Source organism: Pongo pygmaeus, chromosome 10, assembly GCF_028885625.2.
Source record: "Pongo pygmaeus isolate AG05252 chromosome 10, NHGRI_mPonPyg2-v2.0_pri, whole genome shotgun sequence".
In the NCBI taxonomy this organism is placed as follows: Eukaryota; Metazoa; Chordata; class Mammalia; order Primates; family Hominidae; genus Pongo; species Pongo pygmaeus.
This window is the reverse complement of record NC_072383.2, coordinates 33422738-33441272: the sequence shown is the minus strand read 5'-3', so window position 1 is coordinate 33441272 and position 18535 is coordinate 33422738. Positions and strand designations below refer to the sequence as shown.

The 18535-nt window shown below is 39.5% G+C and overlaps 1 protein-coding gene across 7 annotated transcripts in view; it reads right to left on the bottom strand.

The window, feature by feature from the left end:
• FGD4 (FYVE, RhoGEF and PH domain containing 4) overlaps positions 1-18535 on the bottom strand; it is a 242713-nt gene that overhangs the window by 130689 nt on the left and 93489 nt on the right. The window contains exon 1 of one of the 7 annotated variants that reach the window (XM_063672608.1): positions 11390-11407. The exons of the other annotated variants lie outside the window; for them this stretch is intronic. The gene's annotated coding sequence lies outside the window, so the exon portion shown is untranslated. Of the gene's footprint in view, positions 1-11389; positions 11408-18535 lie in introns of those variants that run through there. 7 annotated transcript variants of the gene reach the window in all.

Genomic DNA, 18535 nt, shown 5'->3' with positions numbered 1-18535 from the left:
AACCCTGTCTCTACTAAAAAAAATATAAAAAATTAGCTGGGCGTGGTGGTGGGCACCTGTAGTCCCAAGCTACTCTGGAGGCTGAAGCAGGAGAATTGCTTGAACCTGGGAGGCAGAGCTTGTAGTGAGCCGAGATCACACCACTGCACTCCAGCCTGGGCAACAGAGCGAGACTCTGTCTCAAAATATATATATATATCACACTGATCGCCCTAAAGTGTTTCTTCCCAGAATATAATTATAAGCCCACAAGCAAGCAGATTTACCATGGTTGCTTCCCTTGCTCTCTTGTTCAATCTAAGTTTTGTACCACTTCATGCTCATCTCACTAGAGACTGAACAAGGAAAATAAATGCCTCTGCCATTTGGCAAGCAATTTGGTTACTATCCTTCATCCATAACTGGCTGAATCCTAACTCTGCCTTAGCACCAATCATTACCTAAGCCTTAAAATAACTTCCCTCTTATAATCTAGTCCCTGCCTATCACCCTCTTCAAGATCTGGCTCAATCCTCCTGCTTAATCTCACAGACTCTGATGACTTCTATATAATTTCACATCTCTTTCATAAAAGGTACTCAGCTTGTATTATTACAGTATCTTCCCCTAACACTAAAGCACTTTAAAAAGAATCTTTCCAAAGCAAATTCTATATTCCCAACAGAACATCGGGGTTGAATACTTTTGAAGTCACTTAGTTCCACGTACCTGATAGATGAATCTTGTCTACAATATCTCTTACAAGTATCTGTCTAATTTATATTTAAATACCACCAGTGATAGGAAAATAGTTATTGAACAGGACATTCCATGTGTAAAACAGTCTAATTACTAGGAAATTCATCCTTAAGTTCTTACTATATAATCTATAACACAAATAACATACTAGCCTGCATTGGTTACTATTACTTACAACAGGTTTATCGTCCCTACCGGATTATAATGTCTTTTTTGAGCATTTCATATTAGTTCACTTTTTTATTATAGTAAAATTCCTATAAGGTCATTGTTCATTATTTAAAATCTTCAAAAAACTTGTAAAGAACAAAACAAAAGTGATCCTAAAATCTAGAAATAACTAGTGTTATTACTAGACTTTCTAGTAATTCCCTCTAGTATTTTTATTGTTATATAAAAAGCATAATACAGCATATACAACATTATATACATTTAACATTTCGTCGTGAGCATTTTCCCACATTTTGTGAAGATGTTTTAATAGTTGTATAACTTACAATCCCATGAATGTATAGTAATTTATTTAGCTATTTTCCTATTGTTGAACATGTTACTAGCTTCCCACTTCTTCCCATTCCCACTAAAACACCTGATGTGATGTAATAAATCATTCACTGAATCACTCAGCAACTTACTAGTGGTAGATTTCTAAAACTGGAATTATGGGAGTGAAAAACATTTTTAAAGCTATTGATAATGTAGTAGTTGTACTCTATTTGCTTATTACAGGTCAAGTGACTCCTATGTTCCATGGCCACAGCTGACTAGCAAAGGTAATCAATGACCAAAGCTTAGCGCATTGGAGTCTCTCCAGGGCATCTGTAGTTAGAATTGTGTGTTTCTACTGGGCACTGGAAAGGGTATAATCTGAGATTAGAGATGGCCACGTTTTCTGCCATTCACAGAGGGATCCTAAGAGGCCAGCGCAAACAGCGTGAGGCACACAGGCAGAGTAGTGGGGCTGAGAGGTCACACACGTAGAGGGATGGAGATGTAGCTGTCCAGGGTCCAGCTTCTTGAGAGGCCTGGATGAATTTATTGCCCCTGGGTTCCATGAGACACCTTTGTGTTGTTTCTATACATCCTCTTTTCTCTTAAATTACAGGGGGATTCTATTTCTTGCAACCATGTGTTCTCTGATTAAGATAAAACGTATTTACCAAATTCTTTTCCAAAAAACTCCATCAGTTTACAGTGTCATCTGAAGTATACAAGGGTGCCAATCCAAAATATAAGCATTTGGAAAATTTCTGCTGATATAAGCATGAATATTTTGTGTATTTCTTTGATTGCTAGTTGTACAGAATTTTTTTCAAGTATTAGTCAATGGTGTCTTTTTCCTTTTCGAACCATTTATGTTCTTTGACAATGACTAACCACCTGAGGACTTCTTAAAGACATTTCTCATTAATTCTCTTTTCATCTCTTTAGAGTCTTATTTCTGTACCCTCGCTGCTACTGTGGTAGTTACATTTCCTATATTATTATTTTGCCTAGATTAATGGAATGGCTAACTCAAAAAAAAAAAATAGAGGATAAAAGTTAAGAATATAGAATTGAAGCCAGAACAGATAGAGGTATTTTTCCTAGTTCATCATTTAATGTTGGTGAACTTGGAAATCCTATGTACTATACCTCCCAACATTTGTATTTTTTCAATGCGGATAAATCTCTTATCTCAAATATTAGTTAAAGATTAGATGGATGATGAATATACTTTGCAGCCTCTGACATATAGAAAACACCAAAAGTTGGTATGTATTGCAATTAGAGTAGTTGCATCTTAACTTGCTTCAAAGTGAACTATATACACTTTGCAGATACAGAAAACAGCTGTGTGTGATAGTGTATGCGCACGCACCCAAACACAGGTGCAATAGTTTAAGTTGTTCAGGCAATCTGACCCAATGCTCATGTGCTCTGTAGTGGGAATAAGACAGGCAGAAATCATGAACCTTCTGCTCCTGCAATTCTTCTTGGTTCACATGAGTCACTTGGTGACTCTCCAAGTGTGAGATCTCAGCACACTGAACTGAATTCTAGGACTCTATTTCATATAGCATGACCTCTAAATGCAAGCAAAGTAATTATTATATCTCATGCTCAACTCAAGAAGCAGCAATCTCTTCTAACGCTAAAAAAACACACGTAACAGTGTTGGACTTAACAAGAAGAGAGTTGATCTACAAAGCTATGCCTTCCTAAGGGACTTTTCAAGAGCTTTTTTGACTTCATCCAGGTTTTGCTTTCTGTGCTGACTTTAGAATCTAAATATCAAGAATAAGATATGACAACTATATTGTGGTGGTGATAATAGAAGAAAAAGTCTACCTGCTGTGGATGAAAAAGATGAAGAAGAGAATTCCGCTGCCTTGGAGATTGTTCCCTCCCATGTTTCCATCATTTAAATTGCCAGTTATCTTTTCAGACTATAAAACTGAAGATCTATTCCCAAATGTTTTAAAACTATTCAAACATTCCTCATTCTTTACAGGATACAGTAAAAACTTCTGTGCAAGGCAATATCTCCACTTGCATATCCTGCCCTGCCTTAGCCCAAAGACCGCACTTCCTGGCCCATCATATCTCCTTGCTTTAGCATCCTCAGATCAGAATTCCCAGCTGCACCTCGCGTGCACAGTCGAGGAACCCCTCCCCTCTGTACCCTTCATCTCTCCTCTGCTATGTCAATCACACTGAATGCAAATGATACTCTTAGCTGAGCATGGTGTGAGTGCAGAGCATGTCCTGGTACTGCTCTTCACCCAGAATCTAGCAAGGGCAGAGTGAACACCAAGAAAGGATTTGTTGAATACATGAATCTGAGGGCTAATAGTCCTACCAAGCTTTCACTACTAAGAGTAGAAAATATTTCAACATTCAGGGATTATTACTGATGCCCCTAAGAGAACACCACATTAATCCCCATCATTGTCAGCACAACTTGAATTTTTGAACATAACCTCCTTAATACCCAGGATAACCCCACAAGTTCTAACAAATGGGGAAGATGAGGTTTAAGGAAGTTAAGTGACTGGCCTAGAGACATCCAGGTAGCTAGTATGAGAGACTAGGCTAGCCCCAGGTCTGCTCAACTTTAAAACTGCTGCTCTTAACCACTGGTAAATGCCTTCCCATGCTCTCCCAATAAACTGTGACTTTGAAAAAGAACACACATTCGGGATTAAGTCCTGAAAGAGAAGTAAAGATAACATGCAGTGTGGCTTTGTAGCACTCACTTAACATGATTTTTATATGATCCTGATGATTGGCTTTCCTCTATTTCTACCTCCATAAATTGAGGATAACAGCAACACACTTTCACTGCACCAGATTACACGTGGCTGGCTCCTTATCATTTGTGTCTCAGCTTATATGGGACTGCCCTAGATAAACATCTGCTGGTTACCCAATCTAAAGTTTGCCACCCTCAACTCCCTCTTTAACATAGCCCATTTTGTCATCACATACTTGCCACTATTTGAAATTATGTTGTTTACTTATCTCTTTACTTTTGTATTATGTCTCTTCCCACTACTAGGTAAATTTCACTAACATCTTGCCCATTGTGCTCAATGCCATATCCTCCACATCGCAATAGGAATGGCATAGAGTAAATGTGCAAGAAATACTTGATGAATGAATGCAACATTAACACTGAAGACAGTGAATGTCTCCTTAGGGGGCAGGGTGGTCCTGGGCAAGGAGGTGCCTGTGGGTTGGTGCAGGGAGCAGAAGAAAGGGCGATTAAGTATGCAAGTGCGGGTCGTATACCTGTGGAAAGGCCCACAGGAAAGTTGTACTAACCCACAACAGGAATGCTAGATGCTGCCCAGGTGACAGATAGGTCCTAGAGTGGACCATAGTCGTTCCTCAGGATCCTCCTTCCCCCACCTGCTCTGGGCTCCACAGTGACTAGGCAGCACTCTGATCATTTCACTTCACATATAGATAGGGCTAGAAGGGAGAATGCCTGCAAGCTGAGAAACATATGTATCCAATTGGCTTGGCAGTTATGTTTTTTAAAAGCTTGGTATTTATAATGACAAACTGTTTCTTATGACTTTGATTATGGAGAAAATCATCTTTCAAAGGTGTATTCCACCTAGGCATACTGAAAATTTCATCTGTGGGATTTTAGGGTAACACCCCAATGTTGTGCTCCTCTTAAGGACAACAGTGTAGGATGTTAAGCTGATCTTGCCCTACGTGTTTGCATTCAACATGCAATGCCCAACATTAGCTGTTTCTGTAACTCACAGGTTTCCCGACCTTGGAAAAGCTGCTTAATCTTTATGGGCCTCAGGTTCTTCTCTAAAATGAGGGCATTAAAAAGCAGACAATCCTGTTAAGATTGGGACCTTAAATTATGTGAAAATAAACATCTAGGGATGTATAACAGGGATCTAAAAATATCCAAGAGATTCAGTCTGTTTGCCTTATGCGAACATACTACGTCTCACAATTTCATTAATCTGAGTTCAGGACGAGTAAATTGGTAAAAATAAAAAAAAAGAACACAGGTTTTAGGCAGACAAGGAAGGAAGGAACTATTACTTACACAGGAAGTCAGTAAATTCAACAGGTTTGTTACAAAAGAACAATTAGCCGTACAGAGCGGTGGTTATTGGTAAAACACGGAACTTTTCTAAGAATAAGATATGCTAGGCGCCCTAATGTAACTCCATCAAGCTATTTCTGGGGTTAAAGTGCCAGCAACTGAGCAAGAAAAGGTTAAGTCCATACAGAAATGGTTCCAACAATCTACATCAACCTGCATAGACCCACTCATTGCCAATTTATGGAAAGTTTGCCTTTTTATTTTACAGAAACTCAAGAGCAGTTATAAAAACAGAAGACAACAACAACTCAGAAGAAACAGCTGCCGATACTCAAATCAATTGGCACACATATAGAGAAAAATCCTGCCAAATGAAACCAGCTTTGAGCTATAGCTTTTGTGTAAGTTCACATCGTTCACACACATGCTTTCCAGGCTCCCCATCCTGTAAATGTATATCTAACACAGCAATGCAAAATTGTGCTGATGCATACAATTAACTCATTCCAAGCATTTCTTGCACCCATGGTAATACGGCATTGTGGGAGAAGGCAAGAGGGCAATTTTCAGTACATCTATTTCTTAAAATTATGAAAAATGCGAACAGATTCAACCCCAAGGACATGTGAACATAGCAGCATTAGCAATGACAGCATCTGCAGGTGCTCCTCCACTTCAGATCCCTAGTATTCCATCATCTCAGACAGCTCAAGGGCCAAATGGACCACAAAGGCCAAAAATACTTAACTTCAAAAAATGGATTATAAATCTGTACCTCAAAAGCAAAGAAACTGAAGGACTCAATTTAGGCTAGGCAGAATGAATGTGTCCACAAAACATAGTATGAAAAACTAAGAAATTTAATTGTCATCAATTAGGTCTAGAGTCTACATGTTTGAATTTGTTATGTCAGGCAACATTCCAGCATAATGTGTCAAAGGAAGGAGCAGAAAGACTTGACTGCGTGTGCTGAACTAATGCTGGTTGATTTGCTGCCTACCCAATGTTCACAGATTTGAATCACTCTAAGCACTTTGTTCAAAGTTTCATATTGTCATCTACATAATCCTTTTACATGAAATAACTAAATAAGGTTAGTTTTACATATTTACAAGCATAAATATAAGCTTGTCAGTAAGGTCTTAAGTTGTATTGAAGAATTGAAAAGCATCAAGCCCTCAGACAGTTGGAAAAGTTGGAAGAAAGCACAGACACCTGGGAAATCTAGCACCTCTCTTCACCCCCACAAGTAAGGATGGTGAGAATCAGAAAGCAGTGCTTCATAATGGACCCGCGAATTCAGTACATTCTAAATCCTAAATTCCTTACTATAAGAAGCTGTGTGCATGGTGGCAAGACTCACTGCTGACAGTGTTGTGCATGGAAGTGGACATCTCACCAGGTCCTTCATGTGCAGGACAGTCTTACGACCGTGCACTCCTGTCCCGTAGGTACCCTGGTTGGGATCACAGATGCTCCAGGGACTGTCCCTGCTGCCCACTCTTCACCTATTTCTGTGAAGGGTTACCCTCAAGAACCACTAAGTTTCTTGTTAGTGGTGGATTGGACAAAGCTTTTTAAAAACATTTTGAAAAACCTGTAGTTTTATTACTTATTACTCTGGAAATTTGGTCAATGCAACATGCTTACACTTGAAAATATATACATGCCTGCCAATACTCAAAATGCTGGGATATTTTCTAACATTAACATCCAATTAAAAACACAATCTTAAAACTTTACCTCAATAACAAAAAGAAAAGAGTAAGTAAATTCACCAACACTAGGAACTTGAGAAGTATACAGATTTATCTAGCCCACCTCAATTGCTCTAGGTAACTACATCCCAAGTACACAGATGCCACACACTTCAGACCCATCCACTCACAGCCTTTTTCTGGATTCTAAGATAATGGTAGTTAAAGCAACATGAACACATAATCATACATGAGGCTTTCAAATTACCTAATTTCCTCCCAAACCTTATATTGCTTATGAAAGACTGACATTTATGGGTGAAAAAAATTATCCCAATACTATTACATTGGCTTGAAAATTTTTAGATTATGCTAAGGAAATTTTCAGGCAGACATATATCTACTATTATTAAAAGATGCTTCTTAGAGCGAGTATATAGCTAAACTAATTTTGTACCTTAAGAAAAAAACTTTTAAAAAGTAATAATAATGATGTATAAACACCAGTAAGCACAAAAGAGGGTAAGATTTTAAAGTCAACTACAATTAACACCAAGAACTCACAACTGTCTGGCCTAAAAACCTGTTCTTGAAGTAAGAACCTGAGTCCTTGACTAATATGAGGTTATCTAATTTTATATTATCATTTTAAAAAGAAAATGAAATAATTAGGGCCTATTGGCAATACCTTTTCTAACTCTCTGGGCAGCCACTGACACGAATGTACAAGATGACAGCAGCACAGCACAATTAGAAAGACTGAACCTGCATAAGCCAAGCCTTTCCTTGCAACCTTTCCTCTATCAAGTAAAAATGGCAGACCCAGTTAGACTCACAGACCACTGGCCCTATGGTTTCAATGATAAAAGAAAAAAAAAAAACAACAAAAAACTTACACAAAAGAAGTATCCAGAGTATAGACAGCACTCTTTTTGTTTTTTCACATTTATATTTTAGGGCACAGTTTTGGGGAAGGGGATACAATGCTGCCTTACAAAGGACATAGAAGTCCCTTGTTTGAGCTACCAACCTCTTAGACCACACAGAAAAATGTCAGTCATCCATTTGTTAGGACCCAAATCTCCTTCTACTGCTCACAATATGCAATACACATTTTAAGGGGCTGTTGAAATAGAAAAACAAAGGAAGCCCTTGAAATAGAAGCTGATCTTCCTCATCTTGCCCTTCCTTTACCACGGTGCCTGCATGCATGCCTTAAAGCACTGCCACATTGTTTCCACATGCTCAGGCCCTTGAAACTTGTGCCAAAGCATTGCAAAATAAAACTGCATAAACATCACATTTCAAAACATCAGCTAGTAATGGTGGGTCAGTCATGTGGGCCAGAATAATCATTAATTAAATCATAACCTACAAACGTCCCTGACCCGAGTTATTTTTTCAAATAATAAGAACAGGCACTGAACACATTGGGGCCATGGGCGTATTTCAGAAAGAATACCAGTGTAATTCATTCTAAAAAACCATTAAAAATGACTGTCCTTTTGCCACTTTCAGGAGTCATAAAACAATTTCACAAGCAGAAAACAGTTTGGAAGATTAATTTTTTTTTCATTTTCCAAAATCAACATGTAACTGCATAGGCATTATTGAACTGCATAAAATCAATACAAGAGAAGTGTATGACACTGGAGGTTTCTTTAAAAAGAGCTTAGAGCTCACTTTCCTTGGACCACATGGAGATAATGCCCCCACACAAACGTACTACAAACTGGATACATATCACTAGGGTTACTTACCTTATAAAAGCTGAATTTATTCCTCTTGGCCAGAAGTCACAAATGGTTGAAGTAAAACTCCCTTCATTTGTTCTTCCAGCGAGCCAAAGCAAGCCTCCCATTAACCCAGCCCATTGCAGATAATCTCACCCAGCACAGGCTCCCCTGCTTTTCCCAGTTCCCAGCCCAGCAAGGATAATCACATTCCGGTGGGGAGTGAACAGATGGTGGATTCCATGGTAACCAGCCCTCCTAAGGCGATTGGTAGAAGTGTGTGACTACTGCTTATTGGGTAACAATCGCTGTCTTTGTGCTCCAGCCTTGCAAATCCTAAAGGAAGGAACATATATAGCCACTCACATGCGCAGGGCTTGCCTAGCAGGTGTTTGGCTATTTAAACAAGCCAGTGCAGCCCAACTAAAAGCTTTCCAGCAAATTTACCCTTGGTGGTACAAACTCCTGACATTTCAGATAGCTAACTCTGCTCATTCAGGGAGAAAGGTCACAAGAGGCTTGACTTGACAAACAGAAAATAAAACCTCAAAGTTAACTTGAAAACTAAAGATAAGCATTCTAGAAATCTAAGCTTCACTGGCAAGTTGTTTTATGATTTGCAATCCACATCAGAACTGAAACTGCTTTTATAAGGATTTTTTAAAACAAATATAATACTCAAATTTGGAAAAAATGTTAGTTTGAAAATGAAGTTTTCAAAAATCAATTGTGTTATAAAATAATAATTTCTGGGCAAACATACATTCATTTTTACTGTGTTAATTGAACTTTGTGGGGAGAGGTGGTGCTGGATTTAAAATTTTCATCTAGAGTCTTACCCAGTTACAGGATTAAAATATCTTAATTTTATACTATCTACTGAGTTTAATCTGTTTCAGCATGTGAAGGTTAAATTACTGATTCTGCAGGAACAGTTGCCCACACCCTAGTCCTCATGAAGGAATCAGAGATTAAGTCCTTGGAAGATAAAATTGGCTGAAAACCAAATATACCACATAAAAACCAACTATTAGAGGTAAACTATAAATCTAGAAAATATAAACTATAGGCACTCAAAATGTCCATTATCGACACCAGCCTGAGCAACACAGTGAGACCCTATCTCCACAGAAAATTTTTTTAAAAATTAGCCAGGTGTGGTGGTGCGTACCTGTAGTCCCAGCTACACAGAAGGCTGAAGTGGGAGGATCGCTTGGGCCCAGGAGGCCAAGGCTGTAGTGAGCCATGACTGCATCACTGTATTTCAGCCTGGGCTGCCTTCCCTGAGCTCTCTAGGCAGAGTCTGACATTTTTGTTCTCTCCTCTACACTTTCTCAATAAGTTGGAAACTGATGGTGTTTACCACAGGGCACAGTTATTTGTACACATCTCTTCTTCAGACTGTGAGCACCTCAAGGCCAGGGACAGTACCACTGTGAACCCTGTGTCAACAGCAAGCCAAGGTCCTTGAACATAGTGTGAATTTAGTAAATCTGATGAATGACTAAAGACTGTTTTAAAATTCTAGTGCAAATTTAGAGGTACCTAAGAATCCAGAATTAGAAGAATGGTGATGCAAATATTAATGTATACACAACTGACACACTATCGTGCAGTTATTAAAATATGGTCATGGCCGGGCACAGTGGGTCACGCCTGTAATCCCAGCACTTTGGGAGGCTGAGGCAGGTGGATCACAAGGTCAGGATCTCAAGACCATCCTGGCTAACACGGTGAAATCCCGTCTCTACTAAAAATACAAAAATTAGCCGGGCATGGTGGCGGGTGCCTGTAGTCCCAGCTACTAGGGAGGCTGAGGCAGGAGAATCTCTTGAACCCGGGAGGCAGAGGTTGCAATGAGCCGAGATTGCGACACTGCACTCCAGCCTGAGTAACAGAGCGAGACTTCGTCATGAAATAAAAAAATAAATAACATAACATAACATAAAATAAAATAAAATAAAATAAGGTCAGAAAGACTAAGTGGCAAAGGGGAAATGTTTCTATTAACAAGTACTGTTTACTGGTCCCTAGTATGCGCTAGACACTGTAATAAACACTTTACAAATATTTTATATAAACTTCACAGGGCCTATGAAGTAGGTATTATTATCTTCATTTTTTAGGTATAGAACTGAGATTCAGAACTTAAGCTCTTTTCCCTTGGTCTCACCGTTGGAACGAGAACCTCATCTGTCTGAGACCAAAGCTTGGATCTAAGTCACTACGCTACAGCACCTCCCAGAAGTGGGAGGAAAAACAAAATACAAAACTGAATACCCACTACGAATAAACACTATGCATTTGCAATGATATAAAAGATATTTTTGTTTTTTTTTGGAGACAGGGTCTCACTTTGTCACCCATGCTGAAGTACAATGGCATGATCTTGGCTCACTGCAGCCTCAACCTTTCAGGCTCAAGCGATCCTCCTGCCTCAGCCCCTCAAGTAGTTGGGACTACAGGCATGTGCCACCACATCTGGCTAATTTTTTTGTATTTTTAGTACACACGGAGTTTCACCATGCTGGCAGGGCTGGTCTCGAACTCCTGAGCTCAAGCGATCCACCTGCCTCGGCCTCCCAAAGTGTTGGGATTACAGGCATGAGCCACCTTGCCCGGGAGAGAAGAGATTCTTAGGAACAAAAGGCCAGGCTTACCTAGGCTTCAGAATTTTCAGAGTACCTGTGAGGAAGAAATATTGGACTTATTTTCCTTCTCCAGTTTCCAAATTATAACTTCATAATCTTCTAAAAATATATTTACTCCTCCTATACATATTTTTTAATGTTCACTCCACCATGTTCTTGGGAAGATCTACAAACAAGTGAGACAATAAAAAACTAAAAAGAATTGGCTCACAGTTTTTAGAGAATTGATTTCATGGGAAAAAATGACTCAGACAAGAAAAATAAAGGCAGATCTATGAAAGGTGAGTAAGGAATAGTAATGTCCTCTGGAGCTCCAAGTTCACCTCCAAGTGTTCTGATATTGTCTTCATTATAGTATTCCCTCAAACCACACTGCCCGGAATCTAATTATAGGGCCTGAAACCTAAGTGGTAGGGCATGTGACGAACAGCCAACCATCCCCATAAAGGTTCTTAAGATAAAAACGCTTTGGAAGCAGGAGCCTGATAATTTATCTTCCTCAAATACTGGGCAGGCGGCAACTTTGCCTTGAATATCTGCTCTTGCAGCCATTGTGCCAGCTAGGCAGAGATGGAATAATCTTGGGAGCGCTGTTCCATTTCCCTTCGCGGCTGAATATGCCTAATTCCATTTGCCCTTACTCCTCCTTTCTCTTTCCTTTTGTAAGAGGCTTTACCCAGGAAGTCAGAGGTTCCCAAACTTTTCAAATCAGAGCATCTCAGTAATTTCTGCACAGTGCCCTGGGGCAGGAGCAATTCCTTAGAGTTCCATTGATTAAGTGGTTTGGTACAAAAAAACTAATAACTGTTGGGTGCGGTGGCTCACGCCTGTAATCCCAGCACTTTGGGAGGCCAAGGCAGGCGGATCACGAGGTCAGGAGTTCGAGATCAGCCTGACCAACATGGTGAAACCCTGTCTCTACTAAAAATACAAAAATTAGCTGGGCATGGTGGTGTGCGCCTGTGGTCCAAGTATTTGGGAGGCTGAAGTGGGATAATCGCTTGAACCCAGGAGGCAGTGGTTGCAGTAAGCCGAGATTGCATCACTGCACGCCAGCCTGGGCGACAGAGACTCCGTCTCAAACAAACAAACAAACAAACAAACAAACAAAAAACCAATAACTACCTTTGACCCAGCAATTTAGCACCATTTGAGAATATAACAAATAATTATTTCAAGAAAAAATAGTATTTTTATTCTATTCTTAAATCACTCCCACTACTTACTAATGGGATGTGGTATACCCTGCCAACCTCTCATACCATAGGATCCTACTAAATATCACAAACCTCATTTCCTCTCCCACTTTGATTTTCACCAGCTTGTTATCACAGTACCCACCAAACCCTCGACTTTGCAAAAATATGCCTCTATTGATAGAAATATACTGCAATCAAATATTTTTTAAAAGGGAACTGTCTAGAGGTAGGAGTTTGCATAGTATTTGATAGATGTTGCCATTTTTCCCTTGAAATTTTTAAATACTCTGCAGACAGCACCCCTGTGAGTTGGCAGTGATACCCAAAGCGCCTAGGCACATATTTTGGGAGTTATGTGTTTAAGCCCTTAGCCTCTACAAAGTCCAACTACAACTCCCTAATTATAAATTCAGAAACCTAGACTCTAGTTCCTGTTTAGCCAGCCCTATGACACAGGCAAGCCATTTACTCTGTCTGTTCCTGTGCTCTTCAGTCACAAAAGGAGAATGCTGGCTTAGAGCATCTCCAAAGCTCTCTTCAGCTCTAAAATTATAAGAATAAACGTTAGAGGAGAGTCTCACTGAATCAAGAAGAAGAAAAAAGGCTGAAGTAGCAAAGACAAGAAACATTTATTTTCCAGAAGGAAACAGCATACTAAAATTTAAAATAACATACATCTGCGTACCACCCTTATGTGTGGTATGACTGAAAGGCTCAAGCAGGAGGTATTGTTCAAGTACCAGTTGAAATGGCAATTGTAACTGCACAACAGCACACAATTTAGGATGTACTTTTAGTAAAAATGTCACGAGCTCTGCTACTGGTTTTACTTGTATTTCCATGTTCCCTTTCCATGCTTTCTGAAACTCCTCTTGACAAATGGTTTGTATCATAAATTGACCAGATATTGTTAGTGTTGCCTGTGACAATGAAACAGACTCAAATTACCTATCCTAATTGGGGATCAAACATATCAGTGAACCCAAAAAGCTTAAACAGCAGAGCTAACCATTGAAACCACAAAATACAGTATCTATAAAGAGGTGGTATCTCCTTAGATATTTTCTATATATTACCAATAATTTTGCATTTTTGGTTAATAGTCTATGAAACTTTTTGTTTTAATTTAATGGGGTTTTTATAATTCATTTCATAAAAGTGATTTAGAGCAAAAATGTATTTGCAGGGTACAGAGTACTTTATAAGGAAGATAAAACGCATTGAAATATTAATAAATAGAACTTTTCTGCCCAGTTTGCAAGGGGTTAAGGTTAGGAATCTAAAGCCTAATATGATGGAAACTTTTTTAGTGGTCCATCATTCCTCTCATGTGGTTAGCATTTCAGAGAAGTACTTGTTGTTCCAGGACTTGCCCAAGTATACACTGCGAAAAAAACAACCAACATTGACTAGGAAAGTCTATGTGAGGAGGTCTTATATTTTTAGCCCTTTTCTATTCAAGTCCAACCATCAAAAAACTCACCCAGATCTACCAATGCCCCAGGGATATTTTCAATTAAAATTTGAAAGATAATTGTGTCTTAGTCAAATAAGAATAATGAGATTTAGTTCTTCACATCATTAGATTGTTTGTTACTGTCTTCATTACAGTAATATTCCCTATCCTTCCAAATCCTTAATATCGATTCTAAAACAAAGGTGGGAGGAAATTACACAAGCACCTAGGCCACTCTTAATTCTTAAGAGTTCTTAAGCACACTCTTAATTCTTATCCATATATTTTTTCAAAAAGTGATTCATAGATAATTGGAATCTAGATATTTTAATTCTTCTTTCCTTAAGAAAATTTCTGAAATATATGAAAGTGAAGACTCTACAAGGACATATGTAGGACATATGTATAACATATATATATTTATGTTTATGTATTAATTACATTAACAAATCTAAAATATGTGTGGAGTGTAAAATGGGAAAAGCGCTAATAATAAAGAATGTTCTATAAATGAGGCTTCTATAATATGCAAAGTTCCATTCTAAACTCCACAGACAATAAAAGCATATGCTACCCCTTTTTCTTGATGAGTTTTTGATATGTATAAGAAATAAAGACGTTTAACTCTTGTAGGGGGTTGGGGAGAGGAGCTAACAAGATAAAATAGATGTATAGCACCAGGTAAACAGCAAAGATACATCACACAGACATTCTACAAAAGCTAATAAATTATCAACATTATGAACTTTCTCTTCATATTTTCAGGCTGAGATCAGGCCAGAATAAAAACTATGATAATTCAAGTTTGTGCTGATAAAACCCGATGATGAATGGTTAATCCTTGCTGCTCAAAAAATATCCTAAAGGACCAAAGCATGCAAACAACTATAGCTTTAGGTCAAACTTAAACAAAAACTGTTTCATTCAAGTTCTACAGGGTTGCATTTTTGAAGAGAGAAAGCAAATTCAGCAAAAATGTAATGATCAGTTGAATGTTTATTGTTGATACCAGGGATTTATTTATGACCTCTCAACTGATCTTTTAAAATCAATCCTAACTTTACTTTTCTACCCCAAGCCCAAACCCCAGAAAGAATAAAGTATTAAAAAGAGAGGGTGGCCCGGGTTTGTGGGAAAGGGTCCCTTGAGACTAGGACTGAGGTGTATCTAATTATGACATTTGAAGGTAACTGAATTTGAGGTTTTGTGTGCAGCAAGGCTGTGTATGCACGGTAGGCAGAGCATGTGTGTACACATGCACGCACACAAATAGATATGCAGCAGTGATACGCAAGGCAGGTGAGATCAATGTGTGTGTGCAGGAGGATATGGAAGGAGGTAGTGGAGGGGATTCTGAAAAGCTTCTTTTTTTTTTTTTTGAAACGGAGTGTCGCTCTGTGGCCCAGGCTGTTGTGCAGTGGTGCGATCTCAGCTCACTGCAAGCTCTGCCTCCCGGGCTCACACCATTCTCCTGCCTCAGCCTCCCAAGTAGCTGGGACTACAGGTGCTCACCACCACACCTGGCTAATTTTCTGTATTTTTTAGTAGAGATGGTTTTCGCTGTGTTAGCCAGGATGGTCTCGATCTCCTGACCTCGTGATCTGCCCGCATCAGCCTCCCAAAGTGCTGGGATTACAGGCGTGAGCCACTGTGCCCAGCCCTGAAAAGCAATCTGCCCTGCAAGTTTTATCTCATAAACGCCCTGGGTTCTTTTCTAAGATAACCAAAGCATAACCAGTTAAATACGGTGCAAATCATGGTTAGTTAATGCTGTGAATACAGGTTCACGAACTCTGGGCTAGGTAGAGTATGTGACAAAACAACTTGTTAGCAGGGTGATTTCTAAGCTACAATCTCTGAGCTTTGAGGCCTTCATCTAAGAAATAAACAGGCATAATATTTGGTACCATCCCCTCAGGAAGATCAATGAGATCATGCAGGTGAAACCTCTTTGAATATCTGGAAAACTATGCAGCTGTAAGAAGTATTAAACACGTTTAAAAATGGGGGGTGGGGGCAACTGTTTATTCTGTGAAGACAGAATGACACACAATTGACTTCCTGTCATAAAAACAAGAACACAGAAGCCTCTTACAAAAAAACGTCTTGGCTCCATTCACATTACTGTCAAGCTGTCTATGCTCATTCCTTTCTTGCTCTTTCATGCTTCTCAAAAGGGTGGGAGGTCTAGTCACTTCTCACCTCTTAGTCACTCCTCAGCCACATCTGTCAGACCAAGCACTCAACTGGCACTGCTCCCAGTAAGGCCAGCTGTGACATCTCAGCTCCAAACCCATAGGTCGGGTTCAGTTCTTGCATCCTGGGCCCTCTTGGGTGCCAACCGCGCCCTCTTTCTTGACTTTTCCTCCCTGGCCTTCTCACAACCAACTCTCCTGATTCTCTAGGACTCTGAACACTTAAGCAACTCTGTGTCCTGCTGTCTCCTCCATCACATCCAATCAATCAGGTAAGATCAATAAATGTTCACTGAACAGATGTTCATAAAAACAGGTATCACCAGTAAACGTGTTTAGATATTACTGCACAGCAATTCACTGTTAAAATATAAAGTTATCAGTTCAGACATGTAATCCCACTGAATGGCTAGAAGCTCTTAATCTCTGTAAATAAGAAAGCAAACTAAATAATATTTTACTGATTATATGGCTGGAGGTGGGTAAAAGACCTCACCATCCCTCATAAACTGGTCCACTGAACAGCTGTGTAGGTATTGTAACACTTCTTTGTGAAATCCCAGCACCTCTGGGAGGTCTAGGAGGGAGGAATGCGAGCCCAGGAGTTCAAGACTAGACTGGACAACACAGCAACATCTCATCTCTACAAAAATAAAATAAAATAAAATAAAATAAAATAAAATAAAATAAAATAAAATAAAAAAGTTAGCTGGGTGTTGTGGCACACACCTGCAGTCCTAGCTACTCACAAGGTTGAGGCAGGAGGATTGCTTGAGCACAGGAATTTGAAGCAGCAATGATCGCACCACTGCACTCCAGCCTGGGCAACATAGCTAGATCAACTCTTAGAAAACACTTCCCTGACGAAGTCTGACTACCAAAGCTCATTCCTGCCCCAGACCCTTTACATTTGCAGTTCCCTCTACCGAAGACATTTTCATCCAGATCTTCCTCTTGTTTCTACAGTGCACTTCATTCAAATCTGCTGAACATCACTTCCTCAGGTGAGTGTTTCCTTCCCCACCACCCTAACGAAAATAGGAGTACTATTCCTACCTCTGTCACTTTCTATCTATTCCAATGCCTTGTTTGTTGTTTAAGGTATCACTGCCCAACATTATATTGAGTGTTTCTTTTTCACTCACTTTAATTTCTGGCTCCTACCCTAAAAGGTAAAATCCATAAGGACAGGGGGCTTTGTCTTGTTTACCAAGAAATCTCCAGTGTCTGGCATGCAGTAGGCGCTCATTAAATCTTTGCTGAAAGAACAAATAAAAAACGGCTAGGCATGAAGATAATGCTAAGCCTGGGCTACACCACTGTTGGTTATTCAGGAAGTAACCGTGCACCTGGGTCACTGACACATCTGAGCTAATGGAGTGGAGGTGGGTGGCAAGTGTCTGAAGCAGGTCAAGCAGCAAGTATGCTTTCTAGTCCTGATGAGCTGCCAGGCAGTAAGTCTGTGTCTCAGGACTAACGACCCTGGCTCATCAGATTACCACACCTTCTCCAGAACAACAGAGTAGGGCTCAAAGGAAAGTGGTGTGGCGTGACAGCCTGGGAAACAATGAGGACCCTGCAGAGGTCACTAGGTCACTGACTTTCTCCATGCTTTCTGAAGAAACTTGAAAGAGAAGTCCATTCTTAGCAAAACTGGAAATCAGGTGAAACATTTAAAAAAACTAAAGAAAAGAAAACAAAACAAAAACCCTTTTTTCCATATGTCCCTATTTCTCTGCTATATTGCCAGGTAGCTGGACGGTGACTGCCCAGTGACTTTGACGCTAGATTTCCACCTTCCTGCCTGTGACCCAGACGTCTCGTGACCTAAATCTGGCAGTCATCTAAATCCCAACCCTACGCGATGAGCTCAGACCAGAGTTTTCACCTTGAAAACTGAAATAGAGTCAGCAGGCCTGGGTGTCCATAATAGCTGCCCAGTCCATAAGCATCCAACTACATTCTCTTAGAGTCTGTTCCACCTTCATTGTCTGTTCCTGGAAAGCAAGGCTGTCTGAGGTGGGGGCAGCACCAGCTTTTCACCTTTGCTAAAGCTAGAAGAAATACTGATTCCCATGCTTGCTGAGATTGCTTTTTAAAAAACTTTATGAACTAGGAATTAAGGTTTTATACAAAAAAAAATAAGAGAAATAACCAAAAATATAACCAAAGTAGCTTATTTCCTATCATCTAGAGATGACTCCTGATGATATTTTTTCCTATCATTTTGGTATACATTCATATACCTCTACACATGAATATATCACAAATATATTATGTTCATAAAGCAGCATATTGTACATCC